The sequence below is a fragment of the Neolamprologus multifasciatus genome, chromosome 2 (genome assembly GCF_963576455.1).
Source record: "Neolamprologus multifasciatus chromosome 2, fNeoMul1.2, whole genome shotgun sequence".
Taxonomy (NCBI): domain Eukaryota; kingdom Metazoa; phylum Chordata; class Actinopteri; order Cichliformes; family Cichlidae; genus Neolamprologus; species Neolamprologus multifasciatus.
Window position 1 is genome coordinate 10,469,853 of NC_140440.1, and position 24,352 is coordinate 10,494,204.

Sequence of the window (24,352 nt, forward strand, 5' to 3'; positions counted from 1 at the left end):
GGTCCTCTGGAGTACTGAAAGTATTGTAGTCCCCCATTTTGATCATTGTTTTCTTTCGGCTTGGAGAGAGAATTATCGATTTGGATTCAAATGAAGCTGTTGTGAAGGTGAGAGGTCCATTTGTCGAAACTCGCCGGCGTGCGTCTCTGCAAATAATGAGGAAGCATAACGAAGCATGTTAACTCTGTGTTCTGTCGTCATCAAAATTGTCAGCGGCGGCACTTTGATTGGCACCTGTCGCAGAATCAATGGAATTGACTAACATTTATGCCACGCCATCTGTTTCATTGTCGTGCAGTATGGGTTTTTGAATCAGCGGGAACAAGCAATGATAATTCCTTTCCTCTGACAGTTTCGTGGCATATTTTGCAGTGGAGGGTTGTGTCCTTTTCAGATCCACACAGAGGAAATAATGCATAATGTCACGTTGTTGAGATCGCAGGAAATCACATGGGTATTTCATATCTCCTCGTGTGCTGTATTCACACACTCAGCAGGCGTGCTCTCCCATCCACATGCCAAATGTAGAATCTGTGGTTAAATGACAATGAATTTAGTTAGGCTAATGAGCCTTGGCATACTGTATAGGTATAACAGGAGGTATAAATGAGAAAGATGTGGTATACGAATGAAATAGCTGAGTTTTGCCTCCCATGTGGGCTCGTCCCTTAGATCTTTAATTAGGGCAAGTAAAGACAGAAAAATGTAATCAATCCTCTCACCTCTGGGGTTTCCGTAGTGGGATTATCCAATAATGTATATCCACAAGGGACAGTATTTTCATCAATATTCTATTTAACAAAGACATGTTTTATCAAAGACACGAATAATAGTCTAAATAAATAACAGTTCTAGACAACATCAGAACTAAAAGTTTGTAAAATGTAATCACAATGCTAACATATTTAATGGCTGTGGAAAAGATTCTTTTATTACATGATATGGATCAACCGGAGTTCATTTGGATTTGTGATTTTTGGGAAGCAACGCTGAAATTGTTAGAAAACCACTTGCTGTGTATGAGGATACAGCAAGGTTGTGTTATAGTCCTAATTAATGCGTGCAGAGGTTTGAAGCTTCAATTTATGCCACAAGACATTTGGGATAACTTTAATTTATGGAGTACAGAGAGAACTTGTGCTCTGACACAAGCAGCAGGGGGTCTTTGAAAGCAGGCGGCATTTTGCTGTGGAAGGGCTTTGAACATCACTCCCTAAAGCAGGACAGGAATCAAAAGCAAAGGCTAATCTGCACCACAGTGTTCCAGATCCAAAATTGTCTCAAACTCTTCATTATTTAATACAAATCCTTGTTGGGTTAGGTGCATGTCTGACATATTAACAGACAGCTTGTCAGGGTTTTCCAGTCCTCTAGATTTGCACGACAAACCTAAATTTAGCCGTTACGCTGGAATGTGTTGCTGTTGTGCTGTTTATAGCTTGGTGCTGTTTGACCCTCTGCTACCCCCTGCAGAGCAACAAAGATGTTGTTGTTCTTGTCAGATGCGCACAGCAGCTAATTAGAGAGATACTAAGTTTGGAGAGAACCAATACCACTGCCATAGGTAGTGTAATGGGGGAAAAATGTGTTCGCTTTCACTAGACATCTAAGCAATATGCACTTCATAGAATTTTCACAAATGTAAACCAAAGAAACTGATATGTGATTCAAAGCAAGTGTGACAGATCTCCCCGTGAAGTTAAAGTAACTTCACTGAGATCAAGCATGTGATGCTGAGCTATTGATGTCAATGCTAATGAGAGCTCCCATCGTAGGAGAAACATCTCAAAGGACGAACATTTGGTTTACACATGTAAATGCTTGCTTAACTCAACAGTTAGACTACATCTCCACTGATTGTATGGAAACAAAGTGTCACATAGCATACATACGTTACATGTGGATGTTTAATTTTGACACCACAGGGATTTCGCAGTGTTATTGATGTTGGCGAATGCTGATCAGACGCCTAGGAACCTATTATTTAGATGGATTAACAAGATCTCATGATTCAAAACCCAAATCTTTTTTTTTAATCTCTTGATCCTGCTCTGCCATTTTGCAAAGTGCTGTGTAGGAGAAGTGGTCATCTAACCCTCCAAACAGAGAGTACAGAGTGTAGAAGGGCTTTTAGAGGGCTAGTTCACTCAACATTCTCCAAGAACAGGATGCCCTACCATAGTGTAGAAAACCCAGGAGCAGGGCAGATTACAGGGCCAAGGGGCAGAATTAGGTCAAAGACACAGTTTGACAGTGAAAAAGAAAACTTCTGATGGCATCTACTATTACCCCCCTGGTTTGTAATGGGGAGAAACAAAGTCAATAGCAGTGGAAATAAAACTGCAGGAAAAACCTATGATCTGTGAAATTCCAAATGTAGCCTTCTGAGGTGCAGATGGTAACTGTTTTTATCTTGATGAGCCTGAGGAGTTAAATAACCTTCAGTAAGCCTTTTTCACATCTACCAGAGCTGAATACAACTCAAAGTTACTCACACTGCACTTTCTCCCGCAATAAAATCAGTTCCTTACTTAAAAGAAAACATCCTGTAGTTCGTATTAGTGCATTTCAGTTCTGTCTGGATGGTTTGAAAATACATTTGGATGAAATTAGTATAAAATTGGCCACCTCCAGTGTCTGGCAACCCTGTCTTTAGTGTTCATTGTCTTTTGATTTGTATTGTTTGACGAAAACAAAGAAACCGCACACGTATAGTCTGCAGTCTAATGTATGCATATGAAGTCATTTAAGGTCTAAGTATTATTATTAATCAGACCAGATTATTATTCAAATTCTTGAACTTAAATAGCAATTTAATCATATGTATCATTTATAGGACATTGGTGAGCAGGTAATTTTGCCACTAAGTTACTTAATGTGTTCTTTTTTTTTGTTCTTGCTAATAGTAGATTCATATCCTATTTTACAATTTAAATGTTTTTCCACACAAATTAGAGAGTTATGCTGGTTAATCTTTCACTGAAATGAAATGCTAAGAACGGGCACATTTGCATGCAAAATGTGGGCTGGTAATTATATAGTAACACCAGGAACTGCAGCCTTATACCTTGACATCTAAAACACAGAGTGTTTAAGTGTTAAGAAAGAATAAACGTAACCAAGATAATCTGCGTTGGTGTAAAGTAAAAAGTGACATTTCGAGGTAAAATGCAAATGTTTTCGTTCTGTTTTTTTCCCTATGAATCATTTATGTGTACTGCTTTTAATGAATGTATTATAATTTATTTTAATAATATAGGATAAATAACTTGCAATTGTTTTATTTCTTGTAGTTTTTAAAAAAGCAGGATCCTTCTAAATTTTGGAAGAATGTAACACAAACTATATTTCCTATGAAGGTAGCATATCTCCAGTTTTCCATTTCTTTTCTGTCCACAGTCAAAAAAGGTGGTTCCTAGTTAGTTATCCTGGGGAATGGAAGGAACCTTCAAAATGACATAATGCACTGGTGTCTGCCTTTCGGCTAAAGTATTTCATGTTGACAGAAATAACTTCAGCTCTTTTTTGCTGTAGAAGTAATGTGCATATATAAATCAAGCACAGGTTCCTTATCAAGAAAAAGAAATTGTACGATTATACAAGTTTCACATCGTAACATATAAGATAGACACCACACCCCTCTGGCTTCTATGAGGACTTTGAGTATTTTTATCTGAATGCAGCTCTCGGGGGGGTGAGAGAGAGAGAGAGAGACTGTCGAACGCCCACGCAGCCTTGCTGACAGCCTTCAAACTAAGCAGCAGCACTAAAGCCAAGGCGCACTACCACTGTTTATGTCATTGCAACGTGCCTACTTTGACGGTCTTATGGCACATGGATCTCCAACGCACGCATGCACATACAAGCAGCACACACGGGCTGCACGGCATCAAATTCTGATGGTGTGCGTGCAACCAAAAACTGCTGAAAAGTGACCCTGGATGTGCCCTTGTCACCAACTCAGGGTAACAAGTGAATGGAAATTGGTTTTACCTGAGTCAGGTAATCATTACTAAATGAATTTGCTCCTGAGCCAAGGGTATAAGTGGGATAAATATATATCTCTGAGATGAATACAAATTTCACTTATGTAATGAAAGACAGGCCAGTTATTGATTTTGGAGGTTACACTCTGCATGCCTTTCAACACTGGCTGTTCTACATTAGAATGATGGGTTTTCAATTTGGCAGGTGTTTACATGGAACTGTCAACAATTACAGCTACAGTAAGTTTAATGTTTTGTTATTTTTTCCTCCGGACCTGCAGGTCCTTCCGTCCAGTGCCAATATGCAAACCATTTTCATTTCATGCATGCATAATGAACATAACTGTGAGTGTTGATTTTTCCAAACCGTGCTTTTGTGCACCATCGTCATCATCATCATCATCGTAGCCGGCACACATCACCTTCATTATCACCCTCATCTCCACTGTCATCATCTGCATTCTAATCATCATTCTAATCACAAATATTATAATTATTACTATTGCAACTGTACGGATGGCACAATGATTGCTATTGTCGTTCCCTAATAAAGTGGCAGTGATTCATTTCTCCATGGCTATGACTGCGTTCATTACGCCTCAATAACAGATGGACCCTGTTAACTGCACACGTCTGACGACTGCCGAAGTGTCGGCTTCAGCACATGGAGCAGCTGGGAGGACATGGCCTGTGTTTCTGAGCTGGTCCATGCTCTTCAATAATTCAACCCTTCCAGCTGTCTCATATCAGGCCCAAAGCTCCATGGCCTCCAAGCTCACATCAGAGCTACACCAAGACACTGTTGTGTACAGCTATAAATGGGCCCTTGCATCATTGTTGTTACCTAAGAAAATCAATGTCTTTCACTAAAAAGGGAGCTATATGAAGTCTCATGCAGAAAAGACGTGACCTTTCTTTTAATTTTTCTAAGAAAAATATCACAGGACCCTATTCGGTTTAACTAATTTTCTTTAAGAATTAAAGATATTAGCCATTTTAGATTTTTTTTTCTCCCACTCAATGCAGGCTTTTTTGTGAGAAAAGATATATTTAATTATTGATTTGTGCCCTGAAGGATAATAGTTAAAGACTTGAATGTATTTTTTTCTCCTATAGGCTTCCTGGAAGAGAATGGATCTATGGATGTGGCATCCTGGTGAGATGAAAGTCTAATTATCTCTCAAGAAAACGAGTGGAAAGGCTTTTTAATTAGGACCCAACCGAATCTGTGCACTGAGAATTTTGTACATTGTGATGGATGGTGTGTGCATCTCCTTAGTGACTGCAGACAGAATAATAATCTGGTGAAGGGGAGTGGACTGTGCAAAGCAGGGTGGCCAGTGAATAAGAAACCAAGGGGAGGAAAGTGTTCAGTGGAGCAGGTGGGGTTGCGAATGAAATTGGAGGGGTGTGCTCCGTAGTATAGAGGTTAGGGTGAGACTAAAAGAGGTGAGCGACGCCCACCTCGTGAATCACATGATTCACGAGGCAGACAACGGCGAAAAAGAACAGGGTGAGAAGGGGAGTGAAAGATCATTTAGGAAGAGAAAAGTAAATAAGATCGAGATGTAAGAAAAAAGGGAGAATTACAGATAAAGAGGGAGCAACAGAGCCCCAAGCAGTTGCCATGATTGGTCCTGTTCCCAGCACACAGCCGATTGGTTAGACTTCTCCACACTCCCCTCTCCTTGGCTCTTACCTCCCCTCTCATCTCAGCAGGGGGTACCACAGTCGCCAAGCCCCTTAATGCTCCCCTCCACTCTTCACTCTTATGCTGCGTGGCTGGCATGTAGAATGTATAATCACTATATAATCATGATCAATGTCTGTGCATGTGTAGGAGTATAATAGTGGCGAGATTGAAACAGTTCTCATGTTTTATTTTTCTTTCTTTAACATATTTCAGTAAGCAACAAAATTGCCACACTGTACAGTATATGAAACACACCTATCCTAAAAACAGCCTCGCATGTAAATTTACCAGGAAAAAGGAACACATGATAACGTGATTATATCTGCGCTAACTTGATTATAGGCCTGAAAGAGTGAATGTGAGCTGTTGGTACATTAGTGTGCCTCAGAATGAGAATGCTTTGGGAAGATAGCATCCTGTTTATGTATTCAGAACAGCTAAGAAAAAGAATTGATATTCATCTATTCAAAAATAAACATGCAGGTTCTCTGTTAAAAACCAGCATCTTACTGATTTTGCTTCTGTAGGTTCAGAAACTCTCAAAAATTGGTCTCTTCTTTATCCTCCTGATCTCTCTCATATGGAAGTTTGTCATCATGATTGACTGACAATTGTGAAACTTGAATTAACAGATAAAACAAACTGGTACTTAAGGACTGCACTTAACGAGCTAGACCGGGCAGTCGATTGACACAAACGGTTATTTTGACATCATCTTGATTTACCGTTGCAGGTGGGAAAGCAAACAGACGCCAACGATTTTGGGAAAAAAAAGTCAAGAATTAACTTCCACATAATACCAGGCAGCAGGTTTAGGGCTGAAACCTCAAAAGAATGGGAGGTTGCTTGGTCCTTGGGGTCTAAATATGATAAGTAGAACATAAAATCTTGTGTAATCTAATCGAGACGTTTTTGGGGGTTTTTTTGCATCTAATTGTTCAGCTGATTCACATTTTTAGGTTGAACTAATGAACATTGTTCAGCCTCTGGGCTTCCTTTGATAAGTAATTAAAAGAGCCTGAAACTGATTTTAAAAAAAGACCTTATGTTACAGTGTAAGGATATATCTATGGCATATTTCTTCAGTCTAAACCTAAAAGAAACAGGAGTCTCACAGGCTAACTATCAAGTAGCCTGGAAGGAAAGCCAACAATAGAAACACGAGTTCCTTTACATCCTAATAATCACAGCACATTCACTCTGCTTTAAATCCCGGGTGAGGACACAGTGACCTCCATATAGCTGTACAACTCGTCTGAACTGTTGTGAAGATGGATTAGTAGGATTTGGTCTGTTAGGGCTTTCTTTTGATGAGCAGTAACAAGATGGTCTTGCCTCAGTGTCTGTTGACTGAAACAGACTCTACTATGCTGTCTCTATTCAGACATTGCACGGTATTGGTTAATAAATGGGCAATTTATCACTAGTATTTTTTTTACCCTTTTCAAGGCTTTATTAACTCTGATGTCTCAAGAGTGCGTCCTTGAACAAAACATTTGACCTCACAGCTGCTCAGTGTGACTGTGCAGTAATTAAGAAGTAGCACCTCATGAATGTGTTTTAATGATGCTTTTCTTTGGGGTTTTTTGCTCAGAAAAACAGTTACAGACATGTCTCTGAAGCCTGTTTTTCTCTGTTTTTGCCATTGCAATTGAGTGGCATTGCAGCCATCAAGTTAAATTTCAGAGACTTTTTTGTACAGTTTTAACACATCAGCACTGCACTGAGAACAATATTCTTTAATGCTACAAAACTCCCAAAGACTCTTCGGTACTTTTACATCACATCTTCACGCACTAGTTGCAAAGTTGCAGAGTATGCAAAAGGCAGTGCGAGATAAACTTCTACTGTATGAGTGAGAGTTTATTTTTTAAGTCTTTAATTGATTGCGATTGTGATCAATATCCAAGTAAAATGCACAGCTATAGTACATTGGCTGACCAATCACATGGTTCACTGCCGTTCAAAAGTGAAATTCTGTTAACAGTGTGGTCAGAAGGTTTTCACTTCATCTGCTCTTAAAGGCTTGGAAACCAGTGTCTGTTATCTGGCCAAGACATTCCTCTCAGAGGCTATTCCATATTCGGACAGCAGTTTGGATTAAAGCTTTGTCCAAGGCGTGTGCTCATGGGTGGAAGAAGAGATACGCTGCTATGGTATGGTGAATGGTGAAATACCTGACATATGGAGGAGGGAGCAGAGGGCAGTTGTAGGTGGGCAGTTAGAGGTGTCCAGCTTGTACAAGACAGCAGCAACCTGATGTCTGATGCTGAGGACAGTTACTGCTAATTAACAACCGGCAGGACACCTCATCCACTCCAATTAAAGCTTCTATCTGGCCAAGAGGAGTTGGGTGAGCGCTCATCCATCTAAGTGAAGCTTACTGTATGACACCGATGACCTGCGCTTCACGGTCAGCGTGACTCCTTTTCTTCAGCTTAGAACTCAAAGCTGTAGTTGAAAGAAGCCAACAGTATCTAAAAAAAACATACCGGCTATGACTTAAAATATCTAAGTTCAAGTGAAGACCATATTCATACAAGACCCGATTTTTTCTCTTCTTCAAATTTACGGCACATGGTGAATTGCATGGTATGCACTACACTCTTCTGGTTGCCAAGCAACTAAATTGGTTGAAAATGTTGAAAATAAAAATAGGAAAAAGAAAGTATAGTTCTTTGCTCGCACTTTAATCAGAGAGTGAAGTCGTGATTTAATACAGTGTTAGTATTAGTCAGAGGGCGATGTTACCCATCAGCAGTTATATTCCTCCGGCTCATTTTATTGCCACCCAGGTGAAGACAAGTACATTGACAGAAATATCTGCTAATTAAAACTTAAAGCATTAAGCTTAATTAATGAGATCATTGGCATAACAGGTCGTTTTCAGCCACATTACCATAACTACCCACAGTTAATGTATCACGGTGATTAATGCAGTACTTAATGAGGCGCTTTTTGCTTCCCTTGGAATGTCTGACACAAAGTTCAGTGACCAGTGCTGAGAAAAATAAAGCGGTAATTGTTTGTCTTATAGAAACACATTTTTATCATTTTCGTCATTTTTTAAAAGGTTAAGCATCTTCATTAAAGTGTGATGAGAGCTGCACAAGACATCTGCTGACCAACCTCTGCAATGCATCAGTGTTCTCGTGCATTTGGCTGCAACTGTTCAGGTTGTCAGTCTAACTAGCAAAGCGTGCGAAATACATATGTTACATGTTTTTAGGGATCCAGTTAAAAAAAACAAAACAAAAAAAAAAAAAAACATATTTTTTTTTCTTGTGCTTTAGTGTAGTATGAAGACCTCAAAGCTGCTGGAGCCTTCAGCTATCCGACCTCCCTCCTATGAAACCAACTCCCATGTTGGGTTGAGGAGATGGTTAAGCTTTAAAGTTTCCATTTTGATTAGTCAAAGTTGAATCAGGTGACCTTCATCCATCCATGCTATGATAGACTCGGGCTGTTTGTGGTCCTCCCGTGATGCAACAAACACTTCTTCTCCTCCACTCCATTCTTTGTCATTGCAGATGCATTTATATTCCATTATTGCATGACATATATTTCTGTTTCTTTCTCCCATTGATTTTGTGCTTTTCCCCAACATCCCAAAGTGCTTTGTCACTGGTGATTGTTGAATAAAGGGTGTTCTTAATCCAGTATTTTAGGGTCTTTCCCATACAATATAATGCTCCATGAGATAATTCTTGCTAGGAACTTTCTAGATCTAGTTAATCTATGTGATTGAATCTTAACTGAATTATTTACATAAGTAGAAATGTACAGAAAATATGGAATAATCAGCAACAAAAATACAACACATCTTATCAAAGCACATTAAACAGATTGGTTGATGACTGTTCAATGACAAAATATGATGCTTTCTAAAATAATAGAAAGGAAATCCCTTTGCCTTAACTCTGAATACCATCTGCCAGCTCCATGTCAAACAAACATTGTTTGTTTTCCTCTGAATGCTTAGCACAGTTCTTGAGCAAATGCACTTTCTTCTATTCTTAACATGGCTGTGAAATATTCTAGGATTTAGCAAAAACTGGCCCCCAAGCAAGAACATTTCCTTCCCTGCTGCCACAAACACACACGCAAGCACATACAAATCCAAAATGACCATTCAGAGGAAGTTTACACTGACTTTAGCTGGAAATAGCTTTAGACAAACCTAAATTCCCCCAGTCTAAGACATGGCTAGGTAAGCATGGCTTATCTCTGGTATAATGTACACCCAGTCCAAAAGAGTCATCCATTTCACGGCCTATTTCTTACTCTCTGCAAAGTGAAATGGTCACATTCTGCTTCGTCATTGTGCAACAACTCATAGCTCAGTAGGCCTCCAGACAAATTAACCCGCGCCCCAAGAGTCACTCAGCCTTGTCACTACCATGAATTTATCATGAGAAATGTCAGTCAGTCGAGCAACAAACTCAGCAATATAGCTTCCACTTTCTTCCTACTGTTTACCTTCTCCTTGGAGCACGAAAACTTTTGCATCTAACATCACACAACAAGTACAACTTCGAGACAGCTGCAGATCTTCTCTGACTAATCATCTGTGTCTGAGCATATGCACGACAGAAAAAAGCATCGCTGGTTTTCATTTTCAAATTAACTCCTGAATTTCCAATAATTGATGTTTCGTCCTCTCAAAGGCATCAAAACAACCTTTAAATATCTTATAAAGTTCGAATGGTAAATCTAATAGTGAGCTATTGCTCATTTTCACATCAACCAGGCGCTGAACAACATTTGAATTAATTTGGAGTTGTGTCTGTGTCAACCTGACAAAATTCAATATTCCCTCTCCTTTTAGCTCAGCTTATCTTAATACAACTCCTGAAAGAAAATATCTGACTCATAATGCATAATCCACCGTGTTTTTTTTTCAACTAGCAGCAAACTTCTGCGGTCTGTTTACCAGTGGCGTAGTGCAAGAAAAACAGAGAAAGCTTTTGCAGCTTTTCTTGGGCAATAATTGTATGTGTCTGCTAGAAACAACAGCAAAGCAGGGGGGAATTTAAAGCAGTATTGTTGCTGGTCATTAAATCAAAAGCAACAAAGTGAAAAATTACAAAGTGTTCCAAAGCACATGAAAATCACAGAGTGCATACAAAAATATGTGGGTTTTATAACCTACATGCTTTACTTTTCAATTGTATTTATTTACTAACATAAAGGGAAAAAGTCATAATAAACAGTGTGGAAATATTTATATGACTTTAGCTACTTTAAAGAAGACAACGAGGAATTTACAATTTGCCATTGTTTAGAAACATGCTGCCTATCAGTCTGCAGTGTTGGGGAGTAATGGAATACATGTCCCGCCGTTACGTATTTAAAATACAAAATATGAGTAACTGTATTCCGTTACAGTTACCGTTTAAAAAGGTGGTATTTAGAATACAGTTACTTTGTTGAAATAAATGGATTACACGGTGGTACTTCCCTGTTTCATATTGTGGCGGGTCAGGACTGTTTGGTTTTTGTTTGACAGCTACGTTCTGTTGTTCTAGGCGGCAGCGTAACGGTTGCCATGGTTACAGGGTGCCGCTCTCTCTCTGCGTGTTTCCTGGGTGAGAGAGGCCTTTGGTGTTGTTGTGCTAAGCTAATAGGCAGAATGCTACAGGTATAGCTCTAAAGAATGTAGCCTCATAGGCAGTGTAGTCTGTGCTGCAGGGAGAATGGACTGCCATACCCATTATGTGTCTGTGAGCGAGAGAGGGAGAAAAAGGAAAAGTACGAGCTGTCATCGAGCAAAAACAGGAGCTGGAAGCATGTAAATATAATAATAACCACTGCAGCCAAGAAGAGAGCCTGACGAGCCCAGTTGTAAGTAAGCTATTAAGACTCGACTGTACACCGTGTTCGTGTTTTCCTCCAAAAACAATAAGTTCTGTTGGAGCAGCCTTTCAACGCCTCTCTCTGTCTCTCGCTAGCAAAGTTGACCCAGACAACAAAGTAAAGCTAGTTTTCGGCTACGAGTCCGACACAGAACCCACCGTATTAGTCAGAGGTCCCTTTACTACGTTCGGAGCCGCGGACCCCCAGTAACAGTAATAAATCACAGCAATAGTACATTCATGTAGTTGTAAACAGCATGATAATATATTAAGTAATCCAAAGTATTCAGAATACGTTACTCTCATTGAGTAACGTAACGGAATACGTTACAGAATACATTGTGGGGCATGTATTCTGTATTCTGTAATGGAATACATTTTAAAAGTAACCTTCCCAACACTGCCTATCAGTAACTACACTTGCTAGCTCTAACTGATAACTTCAACCTCTTGTCCGAGGTATCAAAAGACCTCTCGTATAATGTATAAAAGAAGAGAAAAAACATGACGTAACAGTCAAAATTCTAAAACTGAGAGTTGAAAATGGGTCTTCTCAAGCCACTGGCACAGTGAATGTTTCCATCTCTATATATGTCTACAGCTGGAGTTGACTTTAAAAAATTTAGTATGAGATTAATGAGTTTAACTGAAGGATATTACCAAAACAAGTTGGCATTAAGTGGTTAGGACTTATAGCTATTTCTATACATACTCCCCCATTTTCAGAGGCTCAATGTTAATTGGACAAACTAACCTAACTTTAAATATAAAGATTCTTTGTAACAGTTTTGCAAATCCTTTGCAGACAATAACTGTCTGAAGTTTTGAACCCATGGACATTACCAAATGCTGTGTTTCCTCCCTTGAGATGCTCTGCCAGCCCTGTACCACCCAAGCTGCTGCGTGTGTGTGTGTCTTTCTGCATTCACTTTTCTATTTAATAACAGAAAAGGATGCTCTGTCGGGCTGAAATCAGATGACTGACTTGGCAATTGAGGAATACACTATCTCTTTGCCTTGGGTTGTTTTTGCAGCATCCTCTGGGTCATTATTCATTTGCACTGTGAAACTGTGCTGGATCGGTTTTGCCAAATTTGGCTGAATCTGAGGAGGGAGTAGCCATGTATACTTCAGAATTTCTAAATCCATGAGCAGTTATTAGCTTTAAAAAACACTAATGGCCTGGGTCCACTTGTAGCCATACATGCATAATCCTGCCTTCACTATGTTTGAAAGACAATGGGATATAAATTCTTCGTTTAATCTGTCCAAAGTTTGTTTTTTACCAGAACTGTGCAGACTCTAATGTGGTGTTCTTGTTTTTGAGTGTAACCAAACCTCGTTTTAAACCCTCTGTATTTCCCATCATGAAGGCATTTCTTGATCGGAGACCTTAACAATGACACATCTTCTGCCTGAGGAGTGTTCTTGACTTGGTTAGATGTTGTGAAGTTGCTTTTCCTTAACAATGAAAACAATTTTGTCAACAGATGGCCTCTGTGTTCTTTTGGGCTTTTTAGACAGCGCATTCCCTTTTCTTAAAAGAATGCACCACATTAATGTTTCAGCTACACTTTTATCATCTCTCTGATTAGGTTTACACGTGATGCGGAGAAAAGCACAGGCGACTCCTGTTTGCGTCCGTGGGGTCTATGTCACGACAGTTGAGGGTCACAAATGCCTCGCTGTTCATGTTGACTATAAAAAGCCATGCCTTTTTTTCTGAGCAGACCGAGGTCCTTTAACATCTGCTGGATGATGCTCAGGGCGTTTTATGAGTCTGTGGTGACCAGTGCCGTCCTCTATGCTGTGGTATGCTGGGGCAGCATACAGAGGGTAGCGGATAACAACAGATTCAATAAACTGATCCGCAAGGCCAGTAATATTGTGGGTGTGGAGCTTGACTCTCTGAGAGGTTTTTCAGAAAGGAGCACGCTGTCCAAGTTACAGTCAATATTGGACAAGGTGTCACACCCTCTCCATCTCGTGTTAGACAGCAAACGGCAAATGACTCTTTTAACCATAATCCACCACAGAACTCCTCAGGAAACCTTTCCTGCCTGTGCCCATAAAACTTTATAACTTCTCAATGTGACACTTGGAATATTTTCACTTGTAATATATTGTCCGTACTGTACACAGTATGTTTTAACTTTTGAATTTTTAATCAGAATGCTGATTCTGATTATTTTGATTTTTCAGGCTAATGATGGGCACTTGCACTAACTTGTCTTTGGGCTTCCTGTTTAAAATTATAGTGAAAATCTATAAAATATAAATTCAACATTTGGAATCAATTCGGATACTCTATCTGCTTCATTTGCCATGAAGCAACAAGGGAACAGGCGTCACCGGACCATGAAACTCCTTGTCAGTCAATTGTCCAATTAAATTTTATCCTCTAAAAATGGTGGACCGTGTATAAAAATGATTATAATTTCTAAACAGGTCATGCAAAATTATAGTTAAATCCCTTGAATTATAGCTGAAAGTCTGCACTTCCAACACGTATTGATTGCTTGATTTGAAGTCCACTGTGGTGGTGTGCAGAGGCAAAATTACAGGATTTCTCTCTAACAAGCTACGGCTTTCATTGTAGACTATCTACTGCTATAATATTGTGCATCTGTCATTCCACTTTATCTTTTGATGCATTTGCTTATTTAGGCAGAAATTAATGTGATATTTACCAAAAGTATGTATCAGAAAATAGTTGTCTGTTAAAAACACTAAAAAAAAAAGACTCTAAACCATTTATTTATTTATATTATATTGAAATAAAATCTGCTTGTTGCTGCATTACTTTCTCCTGAAACCAACCTTATAATAGCTCGAGTTAAACTGGCTAAAATGTTTCCAATGGATTATGAGTTCCCTGCAACCGCATTGTTATTCTTATGTTAGATTCCATGTCACAATAACACACCACAAACTACAATAACACAGCAAGGTGTCTTGATATTGTATTTACATAAACATGACATCACCGAGTGACTCCCAGAATGCAGTGATCATAAGAAACTCATAATGATGATGTGACATTGCTATAGAAGCTGTCTTATTAATCCTTTGAATCCCGATTATGAAATTTACCACGGTGACGATGGCTTTATTTTAGTCGGACAGTACTGTCATTCAAGATAACCTCACTACAATGACTGAAAATAGCTCGTAGCCTTGGAATTTGTTCACGTTTTAACTGTATTGGAAACACTTCTGTCAAAAATCCTTTCAGTCTTGATGATTACTGAGTCAAACAACATGCCAGGACATTTGATTTTGAAAAGCGGTTGAGGAGCTTATCTCGGGGTTTTAACGGTCCCATTTGTCGGCCAAACCTATGCTTTTACTTTAATACAAAACAGAAAGAGATCAGGACCTTTATTTAGAAAGCTCATCTCCTCTCTCCTTTTAAAACCCTCTGTATCTTTGGAGACACCAGTGGAACCCCTGCAGGCTTCGCTTTCTGCTCTCCCACATGCAAATATTGATCCAAAAAGAGATGCATGAGAAATTGATTATTCTATTCAAATGCTGGTTCAGATCAGGAAATATAAGCAAGTTTGATTTTCTGCTGCGCGTAAGAACATTAGGCTTGCATCGGTGTAACACACAGACTAATTTACAACCCCGTAAACAGAACTGCATATATCGTATACCTTTCTGCACATGTCTAAAATAGCATCCATTCATGTTTTTTCTTCTCTAAATTCATACAAACTAAATGTGAGACCTAAATTCAAAGAGTTCAATTTTTAAATGTTACACAAAAAAGTTGTTGACATGGCTGTATCAGATAATTTTCAAAACATTAGGGTCTGTCCTGTGTCTAGCCGAAAAAGCATCTTGTTATCCCTTAAGGCAAAAATTATGTCTTCTATCAAAGACTTGATGGTAGGCAACCTAATAGATGGGCCTCTTTTCAACCTCTTTTCAAGAGAAGGAATGAGAGAGATGATCGCCCAATCACTGCAGAGCATTAGATTGAACAAAGTATCATTGCCATGGGAGACCAATTTCAGCTCAATTATATCCACTCCCCGCTGCTTGTGCCCTCTGTAGTGCTCAGCCAAGCTGCTGCGAAAGTTCTTCTCATCTTGGAAAGATGTTGAGATAATTATTCTTCTTAATCGCAAACTTAAGTTCCTGTTGCTCTGCGATGTTTTTAATGGCAGCGCTGACGCATCAGCTGCTCTGAAATGGCTCCTGTGCTGTCCACCATTTCCCAAAACTTGTCCATCATCACTGAATCTGATCCTGGCTTTCTATTCCTGAGAAATTTCTATTGACAGTTTGTCTTGGGATTTGGAGAGAGAAATCAATGGCATGTCTGTCAAGTGCTGATGTGGATGCTTGAGCCTTGGGGAAAGATACTACATACATGCACTCACTCACAGCTGAATACTAAGTCACTGAAAGCGGAAAGATGCGGAAAGTTATAAAGCTTCTGTTGGGGTTAGGAATAGTTAACTACTACTGTATGGTTTGAATTTCAGGAGTTTGGTTAATTTATACCTCTGCGGTGTAAATTCAAACAAAAATCCTGGTGTTACGGGAGATGTCTATAGAGCAAAATCCAAACAAAAGGAGATGAAGCTAAAGCTCTAACAGTAATTTAACTCGAATACTTCCTGTTATTCTGTGTTTCAAATGATCTTACCTGAAGAGATGCTGCACTTGAACTTCAACCGAACAACAAAATAGGAGCAGGCAGGAGCAAAAAAAAAAAAAAAAAAAGCTACCTGCGTGTGGAGTTTTATTTTGAGGTCCCGCATGACATCCTTGCGCGAGTGGAGTGTTTTTTCTGCACAATAATGCTTCAGCAACTATTTTGACAACAACGAAAACAACCCCTTTTTCCTGGTTGATACTTCAGTGTTTTCACTTCCAGCTTTTCACTTTTAAAATATGTGTCATTTTTTTCTTTATGGTCTTACGTGGAAAATTAAGAGCTTTGTACTGATGGCTGAATAAAACAAGACATGATTATACGGACCTTCGTTAACCTGCCATCCTTTCATATATTTTGTCATTATTAATTTTCTGTAATTAATATTTAAATGTAGTTTTGTAAAACTGTAATATAAGATCATATCGACCTAATGCGATTCTAAGACTAATACAGAAATATTACCCACCCCCGTCCTTGTTAGTGCCGCACAATAGAGTTGACCTTTTGTTGCTGTGAAAACAGACTTGTTTTCCACTTCTTGTTTTTTACCCACAAAGACAAATGTCAGCCCGTGAATAGGCATGAAAAAGATGCAGCTACTATACAAACTACTCTCTTTGACCAGCCATGCAATTATGAAAACTCATAAAAAAAAACATTTGAGATAAGGAAAGCATTCACATCTTGCAGTGGCTCAGTTTATCTCAAATTAATCTAAGCATCTCAGTTAGATTTCCCATTATGACAAGGTGGATGTAACCAGTTTATTCTGCTACAGTGAAATGAAATAATTTGCAGCATTTCTGATTTTAGTGTTTTATCATTATGGATTTTGTTCATATAGGGACAATAAAAGGTAAAGCAGCAGTGGTGTTCGGTTTATTTGATGTCCAGTCTCTTGCGGTCCTGGAAAACCATTTGAATGAAAGCGCATCCCCGTGTTATCGTCAGCCTGACATACTGCAGGATAGAAGAGCAGATGAGTGCAGCGCTGTTCTGAGCAGACGTGAATGCTACATTTTGGAAAATTCACAGACCTTGGATACCGCCTCTGTGAATGGAGCTGTTATTTTTGTCAAGGTGTGCTCATGCAGTCTGCAGTGATATGCAACATATACGGGCGACGAAATTAATCGTGAATGGCTGCGTCTGTAATTGAATCGCAGCACTCTTCTCACACTGCGATCGTTCCTCAATAATGACAAATAATTGTCAAAGAGGAACTATGTCATTAATGACTGAAGGGGGGTGAAAAGGAGGCGAGAAATGTGATAATGATGAATCTCAATGTGTTCCAGAGAGCCAGGAAGCAGCAGCCTCTTTTCTCCCTCTGGTTCAGAAACAGTGCCAGAGCTAAACTGTAATGGCCTCCTGTTTGTCTGTCACTAGAGGGGAGAGAGGAAGTTGAATGAGTGGAATTAGATTGCATTTCCATCCCCTTCATTGTTATTTTTGGTCAAATAACACATTGCTCTTCCACTCACAAGCAGGAGCAAAATGCAGTTGGTTTGTAATCAATCCTTTTTGAAGGGAACTGACGAGGAGCGGGGTTGCTCGCTCCTTTGCCTGCCGCTGTGCACAAAATGGAATAAATGTGACATTAGGGGTGCGGGTATCATTACCTTGATGAATTACGAAAGGTATAACGATTATGGAAATTGTCATCGACTGATCATTCATCTCAATTTATTGCTGCTCTGCCACTGCGACCCAGGAGACAGAAATGTTATCATGTCAATACTTCTAAGGGCTGTTATCAATGCTTGCTTTGCTCTCACAATGGCGAAGCGCTGTAGGTCTGTCGTACGCCATCCATCGCAATCCAGAGCTCAGCAGCAGAACCCCCTTGGTAGTTTATAAGGTGAAACGGGAAGCTAATTGAAAAATTGACCGGACGCAGTCCTGGGATGGTCATGGACTGGGAGAAAGATGTAAAGCCATTAATGAAGAGGTCCGTGTTGCTTTTTTTTTTGTAAAGGAGTAGTCTTATTCTTACTGCTGTCAATAATAAATTAAAACAGCACTAATATCTATCTGATAGTGATAAAACTATCAGAAGAAAACAGCGCAGTGCTGCTTTGTTTCCAAAAGTGGTATTTCTGATGGCATTTCCCTGTTTGACAGTTTGTAACCGCAACAGTTTATCCTGCATCATATAAATAAATGAAAAATCAATCACGGTGTCAATACCAAGCAACAAATTACACACACAACATTAACAATAGTGTTAGTGTAATTATGTCTTTGAAGACAGTCGTAATATAGCTGCACGCCGCAACACACTGAAGACAGTCCCAAAGTGATTCGTAGAAAGATATTGCTCTGTGCTCACCGTCAACAATATCAGGTCACCTCAGGGAGCTTGTTAGTGCTCTGTATGTTTGCAAGTATTATCATAACACACCTACCATAAACGAAAGGGACATTTAGCCCCTTTTACTCACATGACACATCATATTCCCCTTGTTGAGAATATATATGAATATGATTAAACCCTTGACATTCATAATTTGCAGTGCACTGGTGAAATTGGTAAGCCTCTGAGAAAATAAATCATGGTTATGTCAAATGTGCTCATTAGACTTCAATTTATGAAAATTGTGCAGGATATGAAGATTTGCAAAGGTCCGGACTCAATGAAAGCCTGTGATAGAGCCCCTCTGGAGAGTTTTCTAATCGCTGCAGCAGGAATATCGCTGCGTAATGGAGGACATATCTCTTCATTAGCCCTGTGTTGGAGTACAGTAGCGTTCACTCAGGCTTTGATAAACGCAGTGCATTTTTCCTACCCTGGCACTTTTAGCACACAAAAGTTGCCTACATTTAACCAACCCTCTTGGAGAAAATGTTATTGCTTCCTGCATAAAGGCAATAACTAGCTCGGGAGAGCATAATGGTGTACTTAGCTAACATTAGCTCACAATCACTTTTACTAGGACAGCACAAAGAATTTAGCAGTGCAGCTGCTGGTGGGGTAAAGAAAGGCTTTATTGGAACTTGTTCTTGTGCTTATTTGAACTTGAATTTGTGTTGTCTTCAAATCAGCTTCACTTCTCTGCTGAATTCCAAATCGTTTCAAGGATTTACTAGAACGTGGTCTATTTCTGGGAGGACAGGGCGAAGGTCTTTAGTGACTGCATGTTTTCTAGGGGGAAGTGTGCCATTTGTCACTATATTGTTGACCTTAGAAAAGAATTTGCTGCTGCTGCTGCTGCTGCTGGGTCCTTCTGGGTCTTACAGTCCAGTTAAAATGTTGGATTTGGACTGCTCTTCAGAACCACAGCTAAGAATTTGCATACTTTTTATGGGTATTTTTAAGATTTTAGAATAGAATAGAATAGAATAGCCCTTTATTGTCATTGTACACGTGCAATGAAATTGTGGATGCTAAACAAAAAACTGTGCTTGAATAAAATATAAATACTAGACAGATAAGTATATTTGGATTTATTTTGATTAATACATTATTAATTATTACTAAGCTACAACCCTCATTTCAAGCCATCACCTACAACAAAATAGCTTGAACACCAGTAAATAACCATAATAATCATATTTTAAATAAACACATAAAGTAGAAAAATAACCATTGTGGAAGCAAAGAGGTTCTTTAATTGTTAATTTTTCTTTAAAGAACTAGAGGGATCCATTTAATAATGCGATTTTTTTTCTGAGGGCACGTCTCTCGTTAGCAAGAGGATTTTCAAGTGTATTACTTAGTTTTTCAGCTTCCTTCATAAAGTGTGAATGTGTAATGCCTTGACATCAATACACACACACACACACACATGTATATATATATATATATATATATATATATATATAAAAACACTGCTAAAAACACTGCAGTGCTAATTATGCCTCCCCTGCAGTGTTCAAATCAGCTGGTCATGTTATTCTATATAAGCAGGAGTGATAGGAATTTGTTATTTCTTTTATTTAAGGTGGTTTCACAGAGGAGTGCAAAAGTGTGTTTGTAAAGGGTGTCAGAAAAAATTCTTTTAACCTCATCAAATATTGTATCACGACTTCCAACAGATAAATAGCTGCAGCAGCACATAGGAAGCTAGTTAAGCTAGTTGAAATCAAATTAATCTCATGCATGTTTTTAAACCCCCATCTCTGTGGTTGATGTGATGATATCAGACTGTGTCAATCAGCAATCAGAAATTAGGAGACAAAACTAGAAACTGGAGAGAAAATATCACGGGTGGAGGAGAGCCATGTGTTGTGAAAGGAGAAACACAAAGCTGTAACGTGTTACCGAATCCTCAGTCTTCTATGGTATCATTACCATAGCAAACCTGACAGACGCGAGTTGTTGCAACACAGATGAAAAACAAACCAGGGTTTTCTTTTGTAGGAAAGTGTGTTTCCAAACTTAGAACCAATTAAAAGGTGGCCTCTGGTTCCATGAGGTCTTGTTAGCCGATATTTTTGATAAGATTTTTTGCGATTTTCCACACGCTCGAGACAGAGGTGTGACTATTGTGCGATTATTTAGAGAGCATCCTGCTTCCTTGTTGTGAGATATCTCTTGTTGGAATCAGGGGTGTGTCTGGATCTCTTTGAATTGGAGGTATTGAGCACAGACTCGAGGGAGAAGCAAACAAACATAAAAGAAACAAACAGCAGTGTTACATAAGTAGCAAGCTTCACGCTGTTATGGCTGGGAGAGTTATAGGAAAAATACCTTTCTGCGGGAGACGGGCTTGCATGTTGGTGTATCACTGGGGAAACTTTGAAAAGCAAATCTCAAAGTAGTTAAAATGATTCATTTGACCATTAGTTAGAAAAACATACTGGGTAGAAATGGAAGAAAACAGCCAAGCGCAAATATTTGGGCTGAGCTTTAATATCAAGATGCAGTACTAAAAAAATACCCTGTAGTGCCTTTTCCAAAAATGTAATAAGTGAAGCAGCAACATTTATTTCTTCCCAAATAAATAAGCTTAATAATCCAATCTGGAAAAAACATTTCCAATGATCAATGATCTGAAAATTAATACTATTTTTTTAATTGATTCAACCACAACTCATTTCTGCAACTTTTAATAATTTTGTTCTTTTTTGTTCTTATTTGTCATTAACATAAAACCATTTTGAACAGATAGAAAAAGCTATTTTGCTATTTTGCAGCATCAGTAAATGTCACTGAAGAGAAAGAGAAAAAGACTATAGTAGTGATGATAGTCTGATGAGTGGGCCAGTAATCACAATGCCAGACAAAAGCATTTGTGTAATGTCTTGTAAATGTCTGTACTTTACAAACAAACAGCTGGAGGATATGTATTCTTAGTCCTTAAACATTATCCTTCCCTGTTTTATATATTTTTCATATGCGTGCCATTTTAACATTTTAACATTTTAACCTTCTTATTTTTTCCACAACAACCTTCACTACAGTAGCAGCTTTGCTTTTAGTGCTGGAAAGGCTGAGTAGGACTTTGTAAACACAACTCTTAAGATGTAAAAAATCCTGTTCAGACTACTGTTACATAACTATTGGGTTGTTTTAAACAAAGATAATTTTAACTTTTCATGCACACAAAAGTGATCAATCTTTATCAAAAAATTGTATTTCACAGTGCAAGGTGCATTTGTTGCCTGTTTTCCATCAGTGACTTATTATTGTAGAGAGATGAGTTCTGCATTTAGCTAATCTTTACAGGGCTATACTGAAGATAAGAAAATGTCATTTTCAAGTCAATCGTGGGATAATTTAGAAATTTTCTTCCAGAGTTAGACTACTTTTTATCCTTTTATAAACCCTGATATTTCTGTGCACATTTTCCTGGGTTGTACTGTGTAGACCATCTACCAATTGTAAGCTGAAAAACTAAATAAAAATATGAAAGTGTGATTGAGATGAAGTTCAATGCAGCGTCCTGATGAGTAACCGGAATGTTTTCAGCCTGTCTTTTTATTTTTAGGTTACACAGATGTGTATTCATATGATATTCAAAGAAAATATAACAGCCTCATGTCTATTCTTCAAATGTCTGCCTCCTACCCAGAAAAAAGGTGTCTTTTATCCTTTTATCTCTCGAGGCTGCCCTCCTTGCTTACCAGTTAATCTTTTTAAATTAAATGAATGCAGCTCACAAGGTCTTCCACCAGCAGCTTTGAGTTGCCACAGGTCTATTGCCTTTGAGGTTGTCCATCCATCTAAAAAATTCTGACTGACACTGAGCCTATCTGATATTTCAAAAGGTGTTTCTTTTTACTGTACGTCCATTTTCAGCCAAACTGAACTTCTGTTTACTCAACATTTAAGTAGTGGTGGATTTAATTAAAAATTGATTAAAATGTAGAAATTTATTTGTTTTTTCCTTCTGTGATTTTTTTTTACCCCAAAGTCCAAAAGCTGATTATTAAAGACAACATAAACAAACAAAAAAAAATGTTTAACATAATTAACCTTGAGCTAAGGTTTATATTATGTTGTCTCATAAGGTAAGGCAAAGAAAAGCTGTGATTTTTTTTATATTCATGTCTTTTATTTCACTAATTTTCTTCTGATTGTGTGGCATTTTCCTAACATGACTTGGTGATACTGAAGGGACCCACCATAATCAATAGACGTGCTCAGAGAATAGCCTCAGAAGAACACCAAATCCCTCCCAAACACTCCCACTCTAGGTGACTGAGAGATGTCACACCTCTGAATAAATATGAGATTCATTTGCACAGCCTGACACTTCCTTTTGATTTTAACACTATATCGAAAAAAACATTGATATTATGTGACGTAAATTTGTGTTTGTGTACTAAAATACCTTTTTTTTTTTTCATTTTCCTTTTCCTCAGATAGAAAAAGGTGCTTCCCTAAAGTCCTCACGGTATAACCGAGGGTGAAAGCTGTTTTGTCCCTTTGGAAGGGATTCATTTCCACATGAAAAGAGAAGTTCTGTCCAATCCCTTTATACATGTCCGTTTAGTTTGTGGAACACAATACTGGACTAACAAAAGGCAATAGCCTTTACAGTGTGAATATAATGTACCGCGCACATATAGGGAACACATCCATTGTTATTTTTGCTTTTTAAAACACATTGGACAAGACAAGACACAGTTTCGAACACATCAGCCTCACTGTCTAACCCCTTGGGGACAAATTCCTGCATACATAGGATGGGTAAGGGAGTGTATGCATAATTTGTCAATGTTGCTTTTTATTATGTCCACAAGTCTCTCTGTCCCCGTGGTGTGGCCCATCTGTTTTCTCTGCTGATTCTGTACATATGTAAAACATACAGGGCTCAAGAAAGATACGGTGTTTTATTCTTTAATGTATGCTGTGCTCTTGGGCTTCAATAGTGATGTTTCTGGTTCATGTTTTGTATATTCCGGCACACATCCTGCAAGCCTTACGTAGCCTTGGAAGCAAATGCAGCAAATATCAATGCTGCACGTGTCTACTACATTCCTGCAATTTGTGGACTAATATTGACTTTTATCTGTCATTCTAAAAAAGACACTGGCACTTCATGGTCATACTGATAAAACGGCATCCTATTTAGAAGCTACTGATCTATAACATGCGTGCATGTAATTTATTTGTTTGCTATCAAGCACTTTCTTTGATTGAGTTTTTCATCCTATTCGAGTGCTGTTCCAGATTTGATTAATGCTCTTTTCATCATGTAAAACCACTTGTGCATTTGTGTTTGGATTTGGATGTTGAAAGTGACTGGCCTCCAATAGAGGGCACAGTTGACTGCACTGACACGCACTGTGTGTGACTAGGAGAAAATAAAGCTCTGTCTAAGGTATGGGAAATCTCAGTTAAGGATGTAAAGTTGATTCAAGTCACAGTAAAAGAACATTTTTGTGAAACTGAACGAGCTATTTTCTTTGGTTCAAAAAAACGAAGGACTTTTAATCTATCATTAACCCTCTGGTGCACTGAACTTAAGAGAACCTTCATGTGGATGAAATGTGTGAATATGTTGCTTAGTAACTAACTTCCACGTACAGTCTCTCTGAAAAGCCCCCAAGAATATTACAGAAGCGGGAAAAAAGTAGTTTGACATGAAGCAGGGAAAAGAAGGAGGGGTAGTGGCTTCAGCAGCCCTTACAAGAATTCCTCTCCTTTTTTGTGTCCTTTCTTTCCTCTTTTTTTTTTGTGTGCATGCCCTTGACT

General features: G+C 38.6%; 1 protein-coding gene across 1 annotated transcript in view; it reads left to right on the forward strand.

The window, feature by feature from the left end:
- The window catches only part of LOC146523986 (teneurin-3), a 192,381-nt gene that overhangs the window by 21,635 nt on the left and 146,394 nt on the right, over positions 1-24,352 (forward strand). The window lies entirely within an intron of this gene.